Below are 16,731 nucleotides of genomic sequence, written 5' to 3'. Positions count from 1 at the left end.
TTTTTGAGAGAGTGTGAGTGGGAAAGGGGGGGGGAGGAGATACAGAATCTGAAGCAGGCTCCAGGCTGTCAGCACAGAGCCTGATGCAAGGCTCAAACCCACCAGCTGTGAGATCATGACCTGAGCTGAAGTCAGACGCCCAACCCACTGAGCCACCCAGGTGTCCCCTGTCTGTTGTTTTTTTAATTAAAGTGTAACATACATACAGAAAAATGCATAAAGTAATGCAGCTCATGAGTTTTCACAAAGTGAACACGTAACTAGTGTTGTTTTAAGAAACAACATTACCAGCATCCCATTAGCCCTTTCTAGTTACCATCTGTTTTCTTCTTAAATGCAATGAAAGTGTACATAGGGATGGTGACACTCTGTTGGTTCACAGGTGGGTGTGTGGCTCATGGTTATCTTGGGGGCGAATCTGCTGGAAAGAGCTTCAGGTTTGGAGCCAGAAGATCAGAGTTGCATTGTGGTCCTGTTATTTTGTAGTTGTGTGACCTTAGGCAAAGTACTGTTCTGAACTTCATTCCTCTTTGATAAAATGAAAACAGTGTTTACTTTGCAGAGCTGTTGTGAGGATCATGTGAAATACTTTATAGATGGGACACACTATCAGTGTTAAAAAGCCGTATACAAATGCTAGTCATTTTTTAGTAAGGGAGGTAGAATCCCAAGCAGTAGATGATGTGAACCCTAATGTAAGGAGAGAAAATGAAGTTTGATCACAAAATCCATTCTCTTAACCACCTGTATTGCCTTCCTTTTAAGTTGATATTGGTGTGGTCCTTGACTTTCTGTTAAAATTTCCTCAAATGAAAATAATATAAAGGGTCTAAAAGGAATCCCCAGAGATTTGGAATTTCACCCAGTCTGTCACTTGCTGTCAATGTTGGTGCCCCCAGAGCTGTGCAAGGCAGAGACTTTGGCAGAAGATTAATACGTTTCAGTAGCAAATGTATGCATTACCTCTTTACAGGCCTAATAAGCAAGCCCTCTTCTGATTATGTCACACTGTTCTAAAGGTGACCCAAATCTATATCTCTAGCCCCAAATCATATTTTTCACCAGCTACTGTATTTTCCTAATTGTATGTCCAGTAGATACCTCATGTCTAAATCCAAATTTTCAAGCCACCTGCCAGATAGCATGATGGTTTAGATTATGAACTTTGGAGTGAAATAGACCTGGGTTTGAATTTTTTTTTTAAGTTTATTTATTTTTGAGAGAGAGTGTGTGCAAAAAGGGGAGGGACAGAGAGAGAGGTAGACAGGATCTGAAGGGGGCTCTGCGCTGACAACAGAGATCCCAGTGTGGGGCTCAGCCTTACAGCCCCTGAGATCATGACCTGAACCCTGAACCAAACTGACTCAGTTGGCTTAACCAACTGAGCCACCCAGGCACCTGACCTGGGTTTGAATCTTAATTCTGCTACTCGTTAGCATCATGATCTTGGACAGGTTGTTTAACATCTTGAAACTTCTTGAAAGAGAAAAACATCTTGAAAGAGAGTATTAATAGCACTTGCCTGATAGGGTTGATACTAGTGCTCAATTAATGAAGTTACTGCTTTTGCATTCTTTTTGTTTTTGGCACACATGCTCATCTGCTCATTCAAGCTAGGAAATCAGAGGTGCTTCTAGAATTTTCCTTTTTCTTTGCTTACAGTTGATTATCGGGGCCTGTCATAAGTAGTTCTCAAACTGTTGCTTTTTTAAAATTTATTTTTATTTATTTTTAATTTTTTAAATTATTTTGAGTGAGAGAGACCACCCACAGGTGGGGGAGGGGCAGAGAGAGAGGGAGAGAGAATCCCAAGCAGGTGCCACATTGTCAGCACAGAGCCGGACTTGGGGCTCATTCCACGAACTGCAAGGTCATGACCCGAGCAGAAATCAAGAGTCGGGCACTTAACCAACTGAGCCACCCAGGTGCCCGTGCTTCCTCTTTTTTTTAATCACTGCTTTACTTCAGACATGTATCCCTACTTGCTTGGAACAAGCAGTGGTTTTGCTCTGCATTGTGCAAAGCTTAATAGAATTACAGAACAACGAAAAGAAAAAAAAAAGAATTACAGAACAGACTCAGGAACCAGGTGGAAGCAAAGGGGACAGGGCTCCAAACATCCTTTACTTCAAACCAACTACTTTTATCTGTATCTTGGGTTTTTTTTTTTTTTTTTAAGTTTATTTTTGAGAGAGAAAGAGAGCAAGCAGAAGCAAGGGAGGAGCTGAGAGAGAGAGAGAGAGAGAGAGAGAGAGAGAGAATTTCAAGCAGGCCCTGACTGTTAGCGCAGAGTCTGACTTGGGGCTTGAACTCACCCAGGTATCCCTCTGTATCTTGCGTTGTATATGAAGATTGAGTCTGGAGGCTTCACTTTTAAAATATATTTTGAAACCTTTCATTCATTTAAGAAATGCTTATCAAGTATGTTCTATGTGCCAGGCATTGTGCTGAGTTCTAAGAATTCAGTGGCAAGCACACCATCTGTGATTTCATGGAACATATGGTAGGAGAAAGGAATTAATGAAATGCAAAAAGGCGTAATTAGAAACTGAGTGCTGTGAAGGAAAGTACTATGGTGCTATGCATAGTAGGAACTTGACCTGGTATGGAACTGGGAACTAGGAACTAGGTGGTTAGGGAGAATTTACATGAGGGAAGTAACATTTGAGCTGAAATATGAAGGATAAGTTAGAATTAACTAGATGAAGAGGCAGGAAAAGAAAGCTTTGGGTAGAAGGAAGAGTGTGGACAACGCTAAACCATATGCAGATAGAACTTTCTAGTAATGGATTTTCAGACTCTAATAGCAGCTAGCATTCTCTGTGCTAGGTGTGCTAAGCACTTTACAAGTATTGTCTTAATTCCTTACAGTGACCCTCTAAGAAAGTACTATCACTATTCCTATTTTACAGATGGGGAAACGGGACACAGAGAGGTTAAATAACCTGCCTAAGGTTGCACAGCTAATAAGCTCTGGAGCCAGGATTTTAAATAGGCAGTCTAACTCCAGACCCCATGCTCTTAGCTACTGTGCTATGTTGCCTTCCTCTTGTTTCTTACAATTCTAGCTTGTATGTCATACAGAGTGAAACATAGATCTGATCTGTTACTCCCATTTACTCTGTCTCTTTACAAACCTTGATCGTTTCCTATCACCTACAGGATAAAATCTGAATTCCTTAGTATGATGTAAGTGCCTCACAGTTTAGTACCACTTATCCTCATCATCTGCTACACCTTCCTAAAACCGCATGCCATTGCTCAAATGTAATAAGCTCTGTCTTTGCACATGCTGTTCTCTCGGCCTAGAATGCTCTTTTTTTCTTCTCTTTGGGTGAAACCCTACTCATCCTACTCATACTTTAAGTACTGGGCTTAAATGTTACTTCCTTGGTAAAACTTTTCTAATCATCCATCCCGAGTCAATCAGGCCGTCACATGTCCTCTAAAACAGTAACTTCTGTGTTCCTGTTCTGGTATCTTTTCAGTGAAACAGGAATCCTAGGTCTTTTCCTTCCCACACCTGTGTTCCTAAGAGCTCTGGGTCTACCCTTACAGTGCCCTTCAAGTAACACCATTCTTTTTCATTCCTGCTGCCCCTGCCCTGGCAGCAGCACTTTTATCTCTGCTGCTGCAATTGCCACCTCACTGTTCTGCCCCTGGACTCAATGTTATGCCAGATTCATCTTTTGAAAAAGTGCACACAAGTAAGCCTTCTGCTCAGGACACTGCCTTTCTGGTGTGTCCCCTAGAAGTCTAGACTTCCCAGTGTTCTCTCACCTTCCCGTTGGCACTGTCCAAGTCTGTGTCCTTTCACCTTGTATTAAGGTGAGTTATAGGTATGTTTCTTTCTCCACAGGATTGTAAACCTGTCTAGTTCATGTTTGAGTCTCCAACACAGTATTTACAGGTGTTTATTTCATGTTTATGGTTGAATGTCCCTGATTAAATTTCATTAGTCCCAAATAAGGAGTAACCCATCTTATATATTTTGAAGAATTTGTATTGCAAATAGTATTTTTTGTTTTGTTGTTTTTGTTTTAAAAATTTGGTCATAAAGTGGAGGGAGGATTTCAGTTTTAGGAAAATTGCTGGTGAGGAACTCTCATCCTTCACAATGATGCCAGATTCATGGGGATGTTGTTTTATCTAATGATGTTCAAGTTACTTAGCATCTTTAAAAATGGAGAAAATGACACCTAAGACTTGCCCATACCATGAGTTAGTTGTAGCAGAAACCATTTGATCAAGGAATGTGTAAGTGCTTTGTACACCTTAAGGATTATACTGATAAGAAAAGTATAAGTTGTAGTTGAGGTGTGCTGGAGAGAGCCCTGGTTTTAGAAGACTTGAGTTCTGGCTCTGCAATCTTGCAGGTTGACATTGAAGCAGGTATTTTCTTCTATTCTCTAAAATTGGAATAAACCTGTTTGTTTCTTAGGGGTTTTCAGGGGGGGATTAATTAAGATGTGAGACATAGCCTTCCTTACATTTTTAAAGTCCGTTAAAATATTAGGTTTGTTGTTGTTGTTGTTGTTGTTGTTGTTGTTGTTGTTGTTGTTGTTGTTGTTTTTAAATCATGGCCACGTTAGACACCGTTCCCGTTTATTTTACTTACTAGGAGCATATTAACAAGTTTGGTTTTTGAGGCAATCTAGCATCCTATTTAGAAATCCAGCCCTTACTAATATTTGTGTTTGTTCATATCTTTGGATATTAAAGGCATCCTGGTGTGATAGGAGAAGTAGATTTGGAACCAGAGAAACAGGGGATTCAGCGCTGTGTAGGAGGTGGAGACATGGAAGATAAAGCAGAGGGGGTGGGAGGAGAGGGGGAGGAGGGGAGAAGAGAGAGGGGTCATCTGAGTTTTTTAGTTACTTAAAGCTTATTTTAAACAAACCAGATCCTGGGCAGAATCCTTATTCTCCAGCTGAAATCATAAGTTGTGTCAAATCAGCAGACCTTGCTCAGACATACAAATAGGTTGTAAAATTTCTGTCTCAGGCAGGAGATAGCAAATCTTCAGCAGAGTTGTCACATGTATTCCACTATGAATGTAGGTTGGGACTAGATGACCTTTAAGGTCTGTCAACTTTGAGATTCTGTGATTTGTTGACCAAGTATAGAAAGCTGTTTTTATTTAGGCGTTCTAGACCAATGTAATTATAAATTGCACTTTTGTCTGTGACTTTTATTTACAAAACCTTGTAAATACCTTGAGTATAGCTCCAATCAGCTTGTGCCCCATGCAAAATTGGTGCTACCAGTTTCCAAGGACCACCTTCTGTCATCTGAATTAGTAAAGCACCCACATGTGCCTTCCTTTGGGGTGGGACCCAGTAGGGTAAAAAACAAAATGCTTGTTTCCTAGGGGATTTGCTTTTTTTTTTTTTTTTTTTTTTTGCAAAGGAAGCCCTAACTGGTGAAGTTTTGAGCAGATTCTGAGATTAGTTCTGTTACAAAGATTTTTGTTGTTGTTCTTGTTGAGAATGGTGTCCTGCAGAAAGAATCATGGGAAATTTTTAGAGTGCTTTAGATATGATCTATCTAATACCAATAACCTTCTTTTATTGAGACCCAAGCTAGGGCAGTGACTTTCCTAAAGTCATAAATTTAGTAGGTAGTCTATTGGGAACTTAACCTCCAGGGGCTTCCAATACCAAATCTAGTGTGTTTTTACCACTGGTGTGGCTGTTTCCAGGAGTAGTTGCAAGTCTTTACGTTGAAACTCTTCCTCCTTCCGTTTCTTTTAGCTTTCTCATCATCAGTTCTGTGTTTGTGCACAAACATTGTGCTAGATATGTTGCCTGTAGGGACAGATCCGTTTACTCCTCTGTGACAATGAAACAGGGTGAACAGGTTCTTAGGTGTTTTGTAGAAAAGCCCTTCTTCAGGGAGAACCAAATAGGGCCTCTTGGATGTTATAATGAATCCTCTCCGGGTTTTGATTTGCCCTCTGCTTTTCTCTGGAAGTTACAGGCTTACCAACACTGCTTCATTACTCAGCACTACCCTCTGGAGAGGGAGGGTGAGGCTTGGTAAATAAGCTCGAGGTCAGGGTTCTGAAACAGCAGTCCTTCCCTCCAGCCAACGGTGCTTCCTCCAGCCTTCTTTCTCCGTGGCTTCTCACCCTAGAGATATGTCCAACATCCCTCCCAATAGAAAATTCTTCTGTTCTTGCCTCTTCAGAGTAGTTTTGGTCCTTTAATGTTTGTAAAGCTCTTGTATCTTCAGAAAAAAGCTCTTTAGTGGTTACTTTTAAGATTAGAACTGCTTTGAGGGGTGCCTGGGTGGCTCAGTCAGTTAAGTGTCCGACTTTGGCTCAGGTCATGATCTTGCGGTCTGTGAGTTTGAGCTCCGCGTTCGGCTCTGTGCTGGCAGAGAGGAGCCTGGAGCCTGCTTTGGATTCTGTGTCTCTCTCACTCTGCCCCTCCCTCCCACATGAGTGTGTGTGCACACGTGTGTGCACGCTCTCAAAAATAAAAACATTAAAAAATAATAAAGTTAGAAGTTTGATTGTTTTGATCAAAGAGTTGATTTTTATGAGGAGGTATAGAGGCACAAGGCTTCTTGGAGCCTCTGAGAATGTGCTATGTACTAGCTTTTATTTATTCATTCAATGATTGTTTATTTAAGAGCATTGGAGAATAATGTAGAGACCACAGAGACAATTTGCTACTTATGTGACTAAGTCACTTAATTCCTGAGACTCAGATTTCTTCATCTTTAAGATAGAAATAAAACCTACCTTATAGATTGTTGAGAGAACTAGATGAGATGACCATGTAAGAGGATGGGCTCTGGAGAAACCCATTTGGACTCAAATTTTGGCTCCGACACCTACCAACTGTGTGACCTTAGGCAAGTTATTTAATCTTTCTCAGTTTACTTTTCTGTAAAATAGAGATGGGTAATCATAGTATTTGTTATTGTGTCATTGGGTTATTGTGAGGATTAAGCAAAATAAAGCAGGGAAGTGTTTAGCATTGTGCCTGGTGCATACTAAGTGCTCATTAAGTGTTAGCTATTAATTACAACAGTAACAGCAAAAACAATAATGATAGTCTTTAGGTATTTATTATGCTAGGACATCAAGTGGCAGAGGAAAGACTAGAAGGCATTACATAGGGCAGTGGATCTATAAGAGCATTTGCCCTTGCCAACTTTCCTAGTGAGAGGGCCTGAAGGGACTGAGAGGCTCTCATTGGACCCTGGCCTATGGCTTCCTACAGTGAAGGCTTCTCTTCCAGGCTAGAAGGTTGAGATAGGAGGTTCAGAGGGACTTCAGAGGACAGTGAGAAGACCAGCGTGGAGCGTTTGGGTAAGGGCATAAGTAACTCTAGTAGAAGGTAAAACTGGGTCCAGGTCATGGAGGGCCATGAATGTCAGGTGAATTGTTTGTATTAGAGCCACCCTACCCTGGGTCATCTCAGGGGAATTGCTCTCTTGCGGTCTTTCCTTTAAGCTTTTTAAAATGGTAATATACATTAAAAACTGTAACGTTTACATTTTAAACAAAAATAATAAAACACCAATGCACCTGCCACCCAGCTCAGGAGATGTGGTATTACTGGACCCTTTGAAACATCCTGTGTGCTCCATACCCATCACCAACCTCTACCTGAATGCTCTTCTGAATCTTGTGTTAGCCATGTGTCATTTTTCTTCCTTCCTCTCTCCTTTCTTTTAAAAATGGTTTTACCATTTCTATCTTGGTCTTTTGAAGACACTGAACAGGGGCTGTGGAATCAGGCAGGAGCCATATGGCCTGCCTGTCGCCTGGCTAGGCCAGGAGGAGGGTGGGGACACAGGAGGGGAGTGGCAGCACTGTGGTGGGGGAGGGAGAGGCTGGAGAAACTGGCCCAGCTCCTTGGGCTGTCCTGAAGAGCAGGCCCGGAAGCTTGGCAATTTTGGTGGAGAGGTTCCAGAGGAGAGTTCAGCCCTCTGAGGCTGCACAGCTGGAAGCTGTTGCCTGGAGTTTAGAGCTGCGGAGTGGGAGGGGGGGTGAGAATCTCTTGTATTCTTTTGAGACACAGTATCAACTCTTTAATGTGCTAGGGAGCTTCAGGGTTAGCACAGTGCCACATGTGGCCAGGACAGTTTTAGCAGGCCTGCCTCCTATTTTCACCTCATACATATTCTGGAGTGTTGATTGTGCCAGTTATTAAATTATGTTTGCCACTTGGCTTTTCTATAAAAGCTTTGGATTTTGCTTTGGTTTGGCTTTCCTGGTCCTTCTTTGAATAAGAACTTTCCTTTCTACCAATAGCAATTGCCAACCACAGACTGCGAGCGATCCTGTGGGAATAAGTTACAGGGCTGGGAGAAGCAGGGTGATGGGAGTCTCTGCAGCAGTGGGCCTTGGTCTGACCCCCACCACTCACCACAGTCATTCTCTGGTGCTGAGAAGGTTAAATTTGGAAAGCTATCATCCAGATGTATTTCAGTGGGATAGATAACATGGACCCCTAGTGTGCTAGATACTGTGGGGGATCATAGAGAGATGGAACTAGTTATGCTCTTGAGGAGTTTACATTCTAGATGTGAGGATAAGACTTCCATGCGTCTACGGTTAAGGCAGTACAAGTACCAAATGCAGAAGGTAGACACGTTTTTCTGATTACCAATGGAATACATGTTTATTAAAAATAAGTTCAAATATGAAAGAAACATACAGTGTAGAAAGTTCCTCATAGTCTGACTCCTCCTTAAGATAATCACTGATACCTGTTAAGGAGTATTTGAGGTGTTGACATTTGAGCTGGACCTTAAAGTAAAATCCAGAGAGGCAGACTGATGGAAGGAAAGCAGGCATCCTAAGGATCCATGCTCTCACTCCAGGGAGGAGCACCCTTACTAGCTTCCCTGACAAAAAGCCAACTTCTGCATGGACACCTTGGTTACAAGGTGCCAAAGTGCCCAGCTGGAATTAACCTTTGTTATGCACCACCTTGTGCCTTATGTGCTAGCCAGTGTGTGGGGCATCTTATAGATGTTATTGAATTAATTCTCATTATAACCTTTGTAAAGTAGATTTTTTTTCATGTATATTTTTGTTGTAAAATAGGTATCTTTATTTTTGTTTTATAAATAGGGATATGGAGGCTCAGAGGTTACCTGCCAGGGTCCTACAGCAGCAAGCGGTATAGAGTTCTGCTATTCGCTAGGCATGTGATCTTGGGCCAATTATTTCATCTCTGTGGCTCAGTCTCATCTGTAGAGTTGAGTGGTAACAGTATCTGCTTCACCAGGAGTTTTCAGATGAATGAGTTAATACACATTAGGCCAGTGGAACAGTGGGTGTGTGGCACATAGTATGCACTCAGTAAGCAGTAGCTATTTACTCTACCTTGTTTTCTCTCTTCTTACATGATTTGTGTCATCTCCCCCACTTAAATCTATAGATGGCCTTGCTGTCCTCCCAGTCATCCCTCACACTTTTCTCTCCTTTACAGTTTCTCTCTCTGCTTCCAACCATTGCCTTGTCTTCATCCTGTCTCTGCAGTGTCTCATTCCTCTTCTTTCCATTTTCCCTCATTTTACCCTCTTTTGTGGCCTTATCACCTGTCTCCTGTTGTGGTAGCCTCTGACCTGCCTCCCTGCTGTTAGCTTCATTTTTTTATATACCAGAATCATTTCTGAAAGTTCAGTTCTCATCGTATCACATCTCTGTGTTAAAAATAAACATTCACATCTTTATTCAGTTTCTTGGTTTCAAGTTCAAGATTCTTTAATTCTGACCCCACCTCACCCTTTAAGTCTGTTCCCAGACTACTTCCACAAGTCCTCTCTGCTTTTCCTTCCCCCCACCCTCCTCTATCTACTTCTGTCTGGGGAAATTTTACCTACCTGTTACAAGATCCAAATTGAAATATCACTTCGTTTTCTTAGTCTTTTTACCTACTCTTTTTAGAATTTTTATATTCTTTTGTGGGAGTTAGCACATACTGTCTTGAAATATAATTTTCAAGGCACATTTCTTATTTTCTGTGTAATTATAACCTAGATCAATGTAGAGGCTGGGTTTAATTCATATTTGTATACGCCCTCAATGTCCTATAGCAGTGCCTTGCACATAGTAGGTGCTTAATATTTTTGGTCTAAATAAAAGATGGGGGGGCGGTGTCCTCATAACTGCCTGGTGAGTTTCTCTTGGAGTCTTGGTGAGAGTCACTGTTCAGTGGGTGGAAATGCTGTGGTTTTGTTTTCTAAGAGTCCGACATCTTTTCTTACCCGCCATGGAGGAGAGGCAGAGCCTGTAGGCTCTGCCCATGAGTCCCAGTGCCTGTAACTGTGAAGGGGCTCCAGCCAGTGCCTGCCGTGCTAGGTCCCGTGCCTTGGCCCCTCGGCCCCTCCCCACAAATGCTCAGCGGAACAGGGGATTAGGTTCTGGCAGCACAGCTGGGATTTTGGCGGCCATTCCACAGTCGACAATAGCACGCAGCCACCCGGACAGGACCGCGCAGGCCTGCACTCCAAGGCCACAATCTGCCTGGGCTTCTTGTTTGGGTGGCCGAGGGGGAGGAGCGGGCAGAGCGCGGAGTCCTGGCCTTGCCACGCAGAAGGTACGGGCTGGAGAGATTCCCTCTGGGAATGGGCTTGGGGGGTGGCCTTGTCCCAGGGCAGGCGGCGCTCGCGAAAGGAGGCCGGCGCTTTGTGTGTGAGCGGCATGTGTGTGCTTAAAGACACAGCCGCCCCGCCCTGGAGCCGGCAGGAAGCAGCCCCGCGTGAAAGGGCCTGTGTCCTGCTCCCCCTCCAAAGCCTCTGTTCCCGGCTCTTCCTCCCTGCTCCGCGCGCCGCCAGGCAGGGGCTGAGCTAATCATCAGGGCAGTCCGTCGCTGGCCAGAGAGATGGACAGGCTGTCACTGCTGTGTTAAGAGAGCGAAGGGGGAGTGTCCGGGTGATACCAGGTTTGTCAGGCAGGCCACTGTGAGATGTGTTTTGTGTATTTATGCCACAGTTTGCCTTGGCTCTTGCCACTGTTGCCGTTCAGGATTTTTTTGTCTGCTGGCTCCTGCACCCCCCTCCCCCCTCCCGTGCGTCCTAGTCTTTCGTTCGTGGGCCTAGCCTTCGCGGCCCCTCCTCTCCAGTGCGCCCCTCCTCTCCTTGCCCCCGACTGGCGCCCCTCCCCCCCCCTTCCCGAGAGTTCCCTGCTTTCGCTGTACTCCCAGATCGCGGAAGCTTGCTGTGCCTTTAAAGAAAGCAGACTCCTGGCTGTGACGCACTTCTGGCTGTCAGCCAGGAAGATCGCTCCTGCCAGGCTGACTGAGAAGAAAACCAACAACTTTTCTTTTGTGTGTGGGGTTACTTTCCACTAGCCCCCCCTACCTCCTCTCCTTTCAAGATTTAAATGCTAATGGCGGATTAAAACCTGTAGATACGTTTGGCTTTGGGAGTCTGGTAAGGGCCCCCCCCCCCCCCCCCCTGCACTGAGACTTTTTCTCCCTCCCTCTTTCTCTGGGTTTTTGTTCAAACATGGACGAGGGGGTGCGGTGGAGTCCCCCCCCCCCCCCCGCTTTCCTGCGCCATCCCTAAAGGGGAGGGAGAGGAGAGGGAGCGCAAGTAAACACTCAGAAACAGGCGCTGGGAGCAGAGCTTGCCAACATCCGGGAGTTGGCGCCTTTGAGAGCAAAGGGTTGCTTTCTTTCCCCCTCGCGTAGATAGATGTCAGCGTGTTTTTGTTAAGAGGGGGAAAGCGTGCGCCTGCACATTGAGCTGTAGAGACAGCTCAACAGAGCTTCTCCGTTCCTGAGTGAGGCCTGGGTGTGTACGCAGTGGTGGGGAGTGAAAAAGGTTCATTTTGGCCGCGGGTAGCGACCAGGGTGTGTGAATACAGCAGTGGGGGCAGGTGCTGATGAACTGCTGAAGGGGGCTTGGGTGTGTATATGCAGTATATGGCTATAGGCCCCAGGTCTGCTTCGTGATGGCAACCCTTTTGCCCACATCCTTCTGATCTGGACGTTGCAGAGCATGGGGGGGGGGGGGAGGGGCAGATATCAGTAAGCCACTTTTGAAGAAACCAGGGAAATCTTGGTTTCCCTTGCATTCCTTCTCTTGTTCCTCACCAGAGCTCTGGGCCAAATTCTAGGCTACATAGAAGGGTTGGTCTGTGTGAAGAGGGGGAGGCCTGAGTCCAGAGTGAGTCCCTTTTAGGGGACCCAGGAAATATACCCAGCAAGCTGGTTTGCCCTGATCTCAGGAATGCAGAGAAACCCTGTGGAGTTAGACAGGACAGCCTATCCTGAACACCACAGGAGTTGAAAAGGATTGTATTTTTTCCACCTGGGCTGCTCTTGGAGCCACTGGTCCTTAAGCCTTTTATGTCTTCCAGGCCAAGAGATGCACCAGCAAGATATTTCCTATTCTGTTCTTTATGATGAATTAGTTGATGGTGACATAGCTTGGCCTTTGCTGGCCCTCTCTGGGGTAACCTACCAGGTGAGGTCTGGGTGCTTGCTTGCCGGTGCCTCCTGACCTATTCCTCCCAGAGTTAGAGGAGGAGGACCTCCCTCAAGATCAGGGTGTTTATTCTTTGGATGTGGGGGTTATTCGATGGTGGGATATCTCTTAGAAAGGTGTACAGAGCATGGAATTTTTATGGCTGCAGGCAGGCAGGCAGGCTGTCAGAGTAAGTAGTGGCAAATCTTGCCATTGAACATGGGCTTATAGATAGGACAGGCATTTTGTTTTGTTTTAAATAAATGTTTATTATTTTTGAGAAAGAGAGCAGGGGGTGGGGGGCGGGGTGGTGGGAAGGGCAGAGAGAGAGAATTCCAGGCAGGCTCCCCACTGTCAGCTCTGAGCCCCATGTGGGGCTCAAACTCACAAACCTTGAGATTATGACCTGAGCTGGAATGAAGAGCCTAACCAGTTGAGCTACCCAGGTGTCCTTATTTTTTTTAAAATAGGCTCCACACATAGTGTGGATCCCAGTGCAGGACTTGAACTCAAGACCCTGAGATCAAGGACCTGAGCTGAGACCAAGAGTTGGATGCTTAACCCACTGAGCCACCCACGTGCACTCAGACATTTCCCTTGTGAGCTCTGAGCCTGTGAGCCTTTGGAAATAAGGGATAGAGAGGGGGTGGGGCTTGGGAAAGGATGCCTTGAGGTGGGAGTTTGTGTGGGATTTGGGCCAAGAAATTCTGGGAGTGGGAGCTATCACCTAAGAGAATGAGCTTTCAGTGGAGGCAGGGGCTTGTGATCAGTACAATTTTGTAGTTTTCTGGGACCAAATTTCACTTTGGTGTTATCTTGAGGTAGGGCTGGTGTTCTGGCAGGCAGTAAGTGAGTTAAAGATGGTCTCGAAAGGAGCTGGGGGGGGCTTGGGGTAAGGAGAGCAGTGCTGCCACAACACAACTCAGACCCTCTGGCATTTGACCTATCACTTGGTTAAACCCTTGGAACTGAAACTTTTCTTGAACAGACCCCAAAGCTTAGCAACCTGACCCTCTGGTCTTGGTCCTTGCATCTGAGCAGGTGGTTTGCATTAGCTTCAGTCCTGGTAGGAAACCATGGCTAGGTTTTAACTCTTTAAGACCCAGAGAGGGTACAGGCCAGGTGGCTATGTGTCTTTGAGTGTCCTTTTCCTTGTCCTGATATATCTTTTCTAGAAACAGGGATTCCTGTAAATGTGGGGCTTGGTCCTGATGTAGGAATTTACATTATATCGGTTTTGAAAATGTAAAGAGGATGCAAGGCCATAAGTTTATAAGGTAGCTTCTTCTGTGTCTTGTGTCTTGGTTCCTTCTTGAACTCAGGGAAGAGAGGGCACCTTACCAGGTCTGTGAAGTCTCTGTTTGAGATTCTGAGGGTACTTCTTTTCACATAAATGGGTAGGTGGGAACTCTGAAGGTGCCTTGAGAAGCCTTGGTTTGTTTGTTATTTGGGGATTGTGGGTGGGTCGTACCTGATCGCATTGGGTGGATCTCAGATCCTTTTGTGAAATGGTTCTGAGCTACAATGCGGGGATCTGTTTTTCCATCACCATGACCATCACCCAGTCTTCTGGGTGGGGCTTGCCTCAGATTTCAGGGGGAGGGTGGGGAGGATGGTGCTTTGGCTGGGAGCTCTCAGGTTCTAAGCCAAGGCCTGCTTAAAGCTATAGTCCCAATCCGAAGACTAGCCATGCTACTGGCTTCAGTCATTCGTTAACCAGAGAAATGAGTGGCTGTCTGTCCTAACAGCTCCCACCTCAGTGTCCTGTCTGTGGAAAAGTGCTTCTTTATGGGCTTTGAGGTGACAAAGTCATTCTGGAGTGCCTCATGTTGAGTATTGGATTCTTCCTGTTTCCTTGCCTGGGGAGCCCAGAAGAAGGCATTTGGCCTTGATACCAGTTTTCCTGAGCAGTGGAACTAGTTTTAGACAGGCTCCCCCAAGGAGGACATAAGGGTTGTATGTTTTGCCTCTGAGATGAAGGGAAGAGGTTGGTTAAACCTCAGGTCATTTTTAGCAGCACAGCTGTGGAATCTCTCAGAGGGGGCAAGATACACCTCCGGTTGCAAATAAAATTTCTGACCGAAATTTTGGACCTCTCCAGACAGCAAGTCTAGAGGCAACAGTGGGGATGAGGGGGAGGTGATCTGGGCCTCATTTCCCTTGTTCCTAAATAGCTTAGACTTTTTTTTTTTTTTTTTTTTTTTTTTTTTTTTTTTAAGAAGCCCCAATAGAACATGGCCATTGCTGCCTTCACCAGGACCAAGCATGGTCCCTCTAACTTTAGGCTGGCCAAGCACTAGAAGAGTCTTTTTGTGGTGCAGTAGTTGAGACCATCTGTCTTCATCCTTGCTTTGCCCCAGGGTGCTAGGCATTCAGTGCTGATGGATAGGCCATGCTGGATGAAAATCATCCAAGACTGAAGAACATTTAGGCCCTTTAGCTTCTTTGCCCTCCTGAGAGTTCCCTTTACCACTTCACTTGGGTCTTACCAAAGCCCAGGTGAATTGGCTCATTTCCAAGTCTGTGATGTTGGTATTACAGGTGGGTATTATTGGCTTTTGTGGGGTCAGGAAGCACTTAATTATAATTAACAGTTATATTTAGCATTTAATTATTTTCAATATTTTAATGCTTCGTGTATGTTTAATATCATTCCTCATCCTGCTGTAAGCTCCTCAGAGGTAGGGGCCATATCATTGTCTCCCATTTCCCATGTGTCTTCCAGCACAGGATGAACATATTTATGGAGCAAGAAAATAACCTTTTTGCTTGTTTGATAAGCACTATACACTTGCATAGGAAGGAATAAGAAATGATAGGGAGTGGATTACCATCAGATTTATGTATATCTTTCCCCTGCTAGACAGTGGGCACCTTATGGACAAGAATGGAGTCCCAACACATTGAACACAGAAGGTGCCTAGCAAATGTTGTTTCCAAAGAACCCACACCTTAGGGGATACTAATATGTGGGGAAAGTTACAGGTGATGTGACTCTTAACCACTCTTGTTCTTCTTGGAATAGTGACAGACTGAGTACCTGTGACAGGAGGTGGGTGGTGGGACTGATTGCCCCCATGATTTGTGGGAATTCTGGGAGCTCCTGGGAGGTGTTGAGGAATATTTAGTCACCAGGTATGTGGTCTCTTGGGCAGGTTGGCAGGCAGTTGGCTGATTCTCAGTGGAAAGGGAAATTGGAAGCAGGAATGCCAGGACAGGTACCTAATCCTTCATTAAATGTCCCGTGAGATCTCTGCCAGAATTGGATGTGGCATCATCCAGTCCCTCATTTGAACCATGTCTTTGACATTTCTGTGGGAGATATACAAATCCAGAATTTGGAGAGTTTTCCCATTAAGGACTTGTTAGGTAGAATTTGGATACCTGCAGAACGAGCCAGAAATCAACCTTTCTGCTTAAGATTAGTGATTGTGTATTGTATACCTACCATATACCAGGCACTATGCTATTTGCGTTATCTGCTTAGTCTTGAAGCATCACAGTAACCCAGGGAAGTGTTTGTGATTCCCGTTTTGTAGAGAGGAAACTGAGATCGAAAGAACTTACGCTACTTGTCCAAGGTCACAAGACCAAGGTCACATGGGATCACCATTCAGACCCATGCCTGTCTGAAAAACCATGTTTGTTGTATGTTTTATTTTTTTATTTTTTAAATGTTTATTTTTGAGAGAGAGCGAGCTCGAGGATAGGAGGGGCAGAGAGAGAGGGATAGAATCCGAAGCAGGCTCCAAGGCTGTGAGCTGTCAGTACAGAACCCAGTGCAGAGCTCAAACTCATGAGCTGTGAGATCATGACCTGAAGTCGGATGCTTAACTGACTGAGCCACTCAGGCACCCATGTTCTATGTTTTAAGGGCACCATGTCCCAAAGAGGAGGGTTGAAGAACAGCCTTGAATGTTATATTTTCTGTGGAACAGAAAGATTGCATGTCGAGCTTGTGGACATTGAATTAAATGCAGGATTCTTTACTGTTACAAGTTTTACAGTAATTTTATTTTATTAAAACAAATTTTTTGATGTTTGTTTATTTTTGAGAGAGAGACAGAGCATGGGTGGGGGAGGGGCAGAGAGAGAGGGAGACACAGAATCTGAAGCAGGCTCCAGGCTCGGAGCTGTCAGTACAGAGCCCGATGTGGTGCTCGAACCCACAAACCATGAGATCATGACCTGAGCCAAAGTTGGATACCTAACTGACTGAGCCACCCAGGCGCCCGAAGTTTTATAGTTATTTTATTTTATTTTATTTTATTTTATTTTATTTTATTTTATTTT

At 44.7% G+C, this 16,731-nt stretch overlaps 1 protein-coding gene across 7 annotated transcripts in view; it reads left to right on the top strand.

Moving 5' to 3' along the window:
* The window catches only part of NUMA1 (nuclear mitotic apparatus protein 1), a 72,928-nt gene that overhangs the window by 20,651 nt on the left and 35,546 nt on the right, over positions 1-16,731 (top strand). Inside the window, exon 1 of one of the 7 annotated variants that reach the window (XM_040489183.1) lies at positions 10,419-10,565. The exons of 2 other annotated variants lie outside the window; for them this stretch is intronic. The gene's annotated coding sequence lies outside the window, so the exon portion shown is untranslated. Of the gene's footprint in view, positions 1-10,418; positions 10,566-10,733; positions 10,911-11,216; positions 11,401-16,731 lie in introns of those variants that run through there. 4 more of the 7 variants (XM_040489181.1, XM_040489186.1, XM_040489185.1 and 1 more) reach the window with 4 other exon arrangements.

Source organism: Herpailurus yagouaroundi, unplaced genomic scaffold (genome assembly GCF_014898765.1).
Source record: "Herpailurus yagouaroundi ecotype Mexico unplaced genomic scaffold, PumYag 180, whole genome shotgun sequence".
NCBI classification, from domain to species: Eukaryota; Metazoa; Chordata; class Mammalia; order Carnivora; family Felidae; genus Herpailurus; species Herpailurus yagouaroundi.
This window is presented reverse-complemented; position numbering and strand designations above follow the sequence as displayed.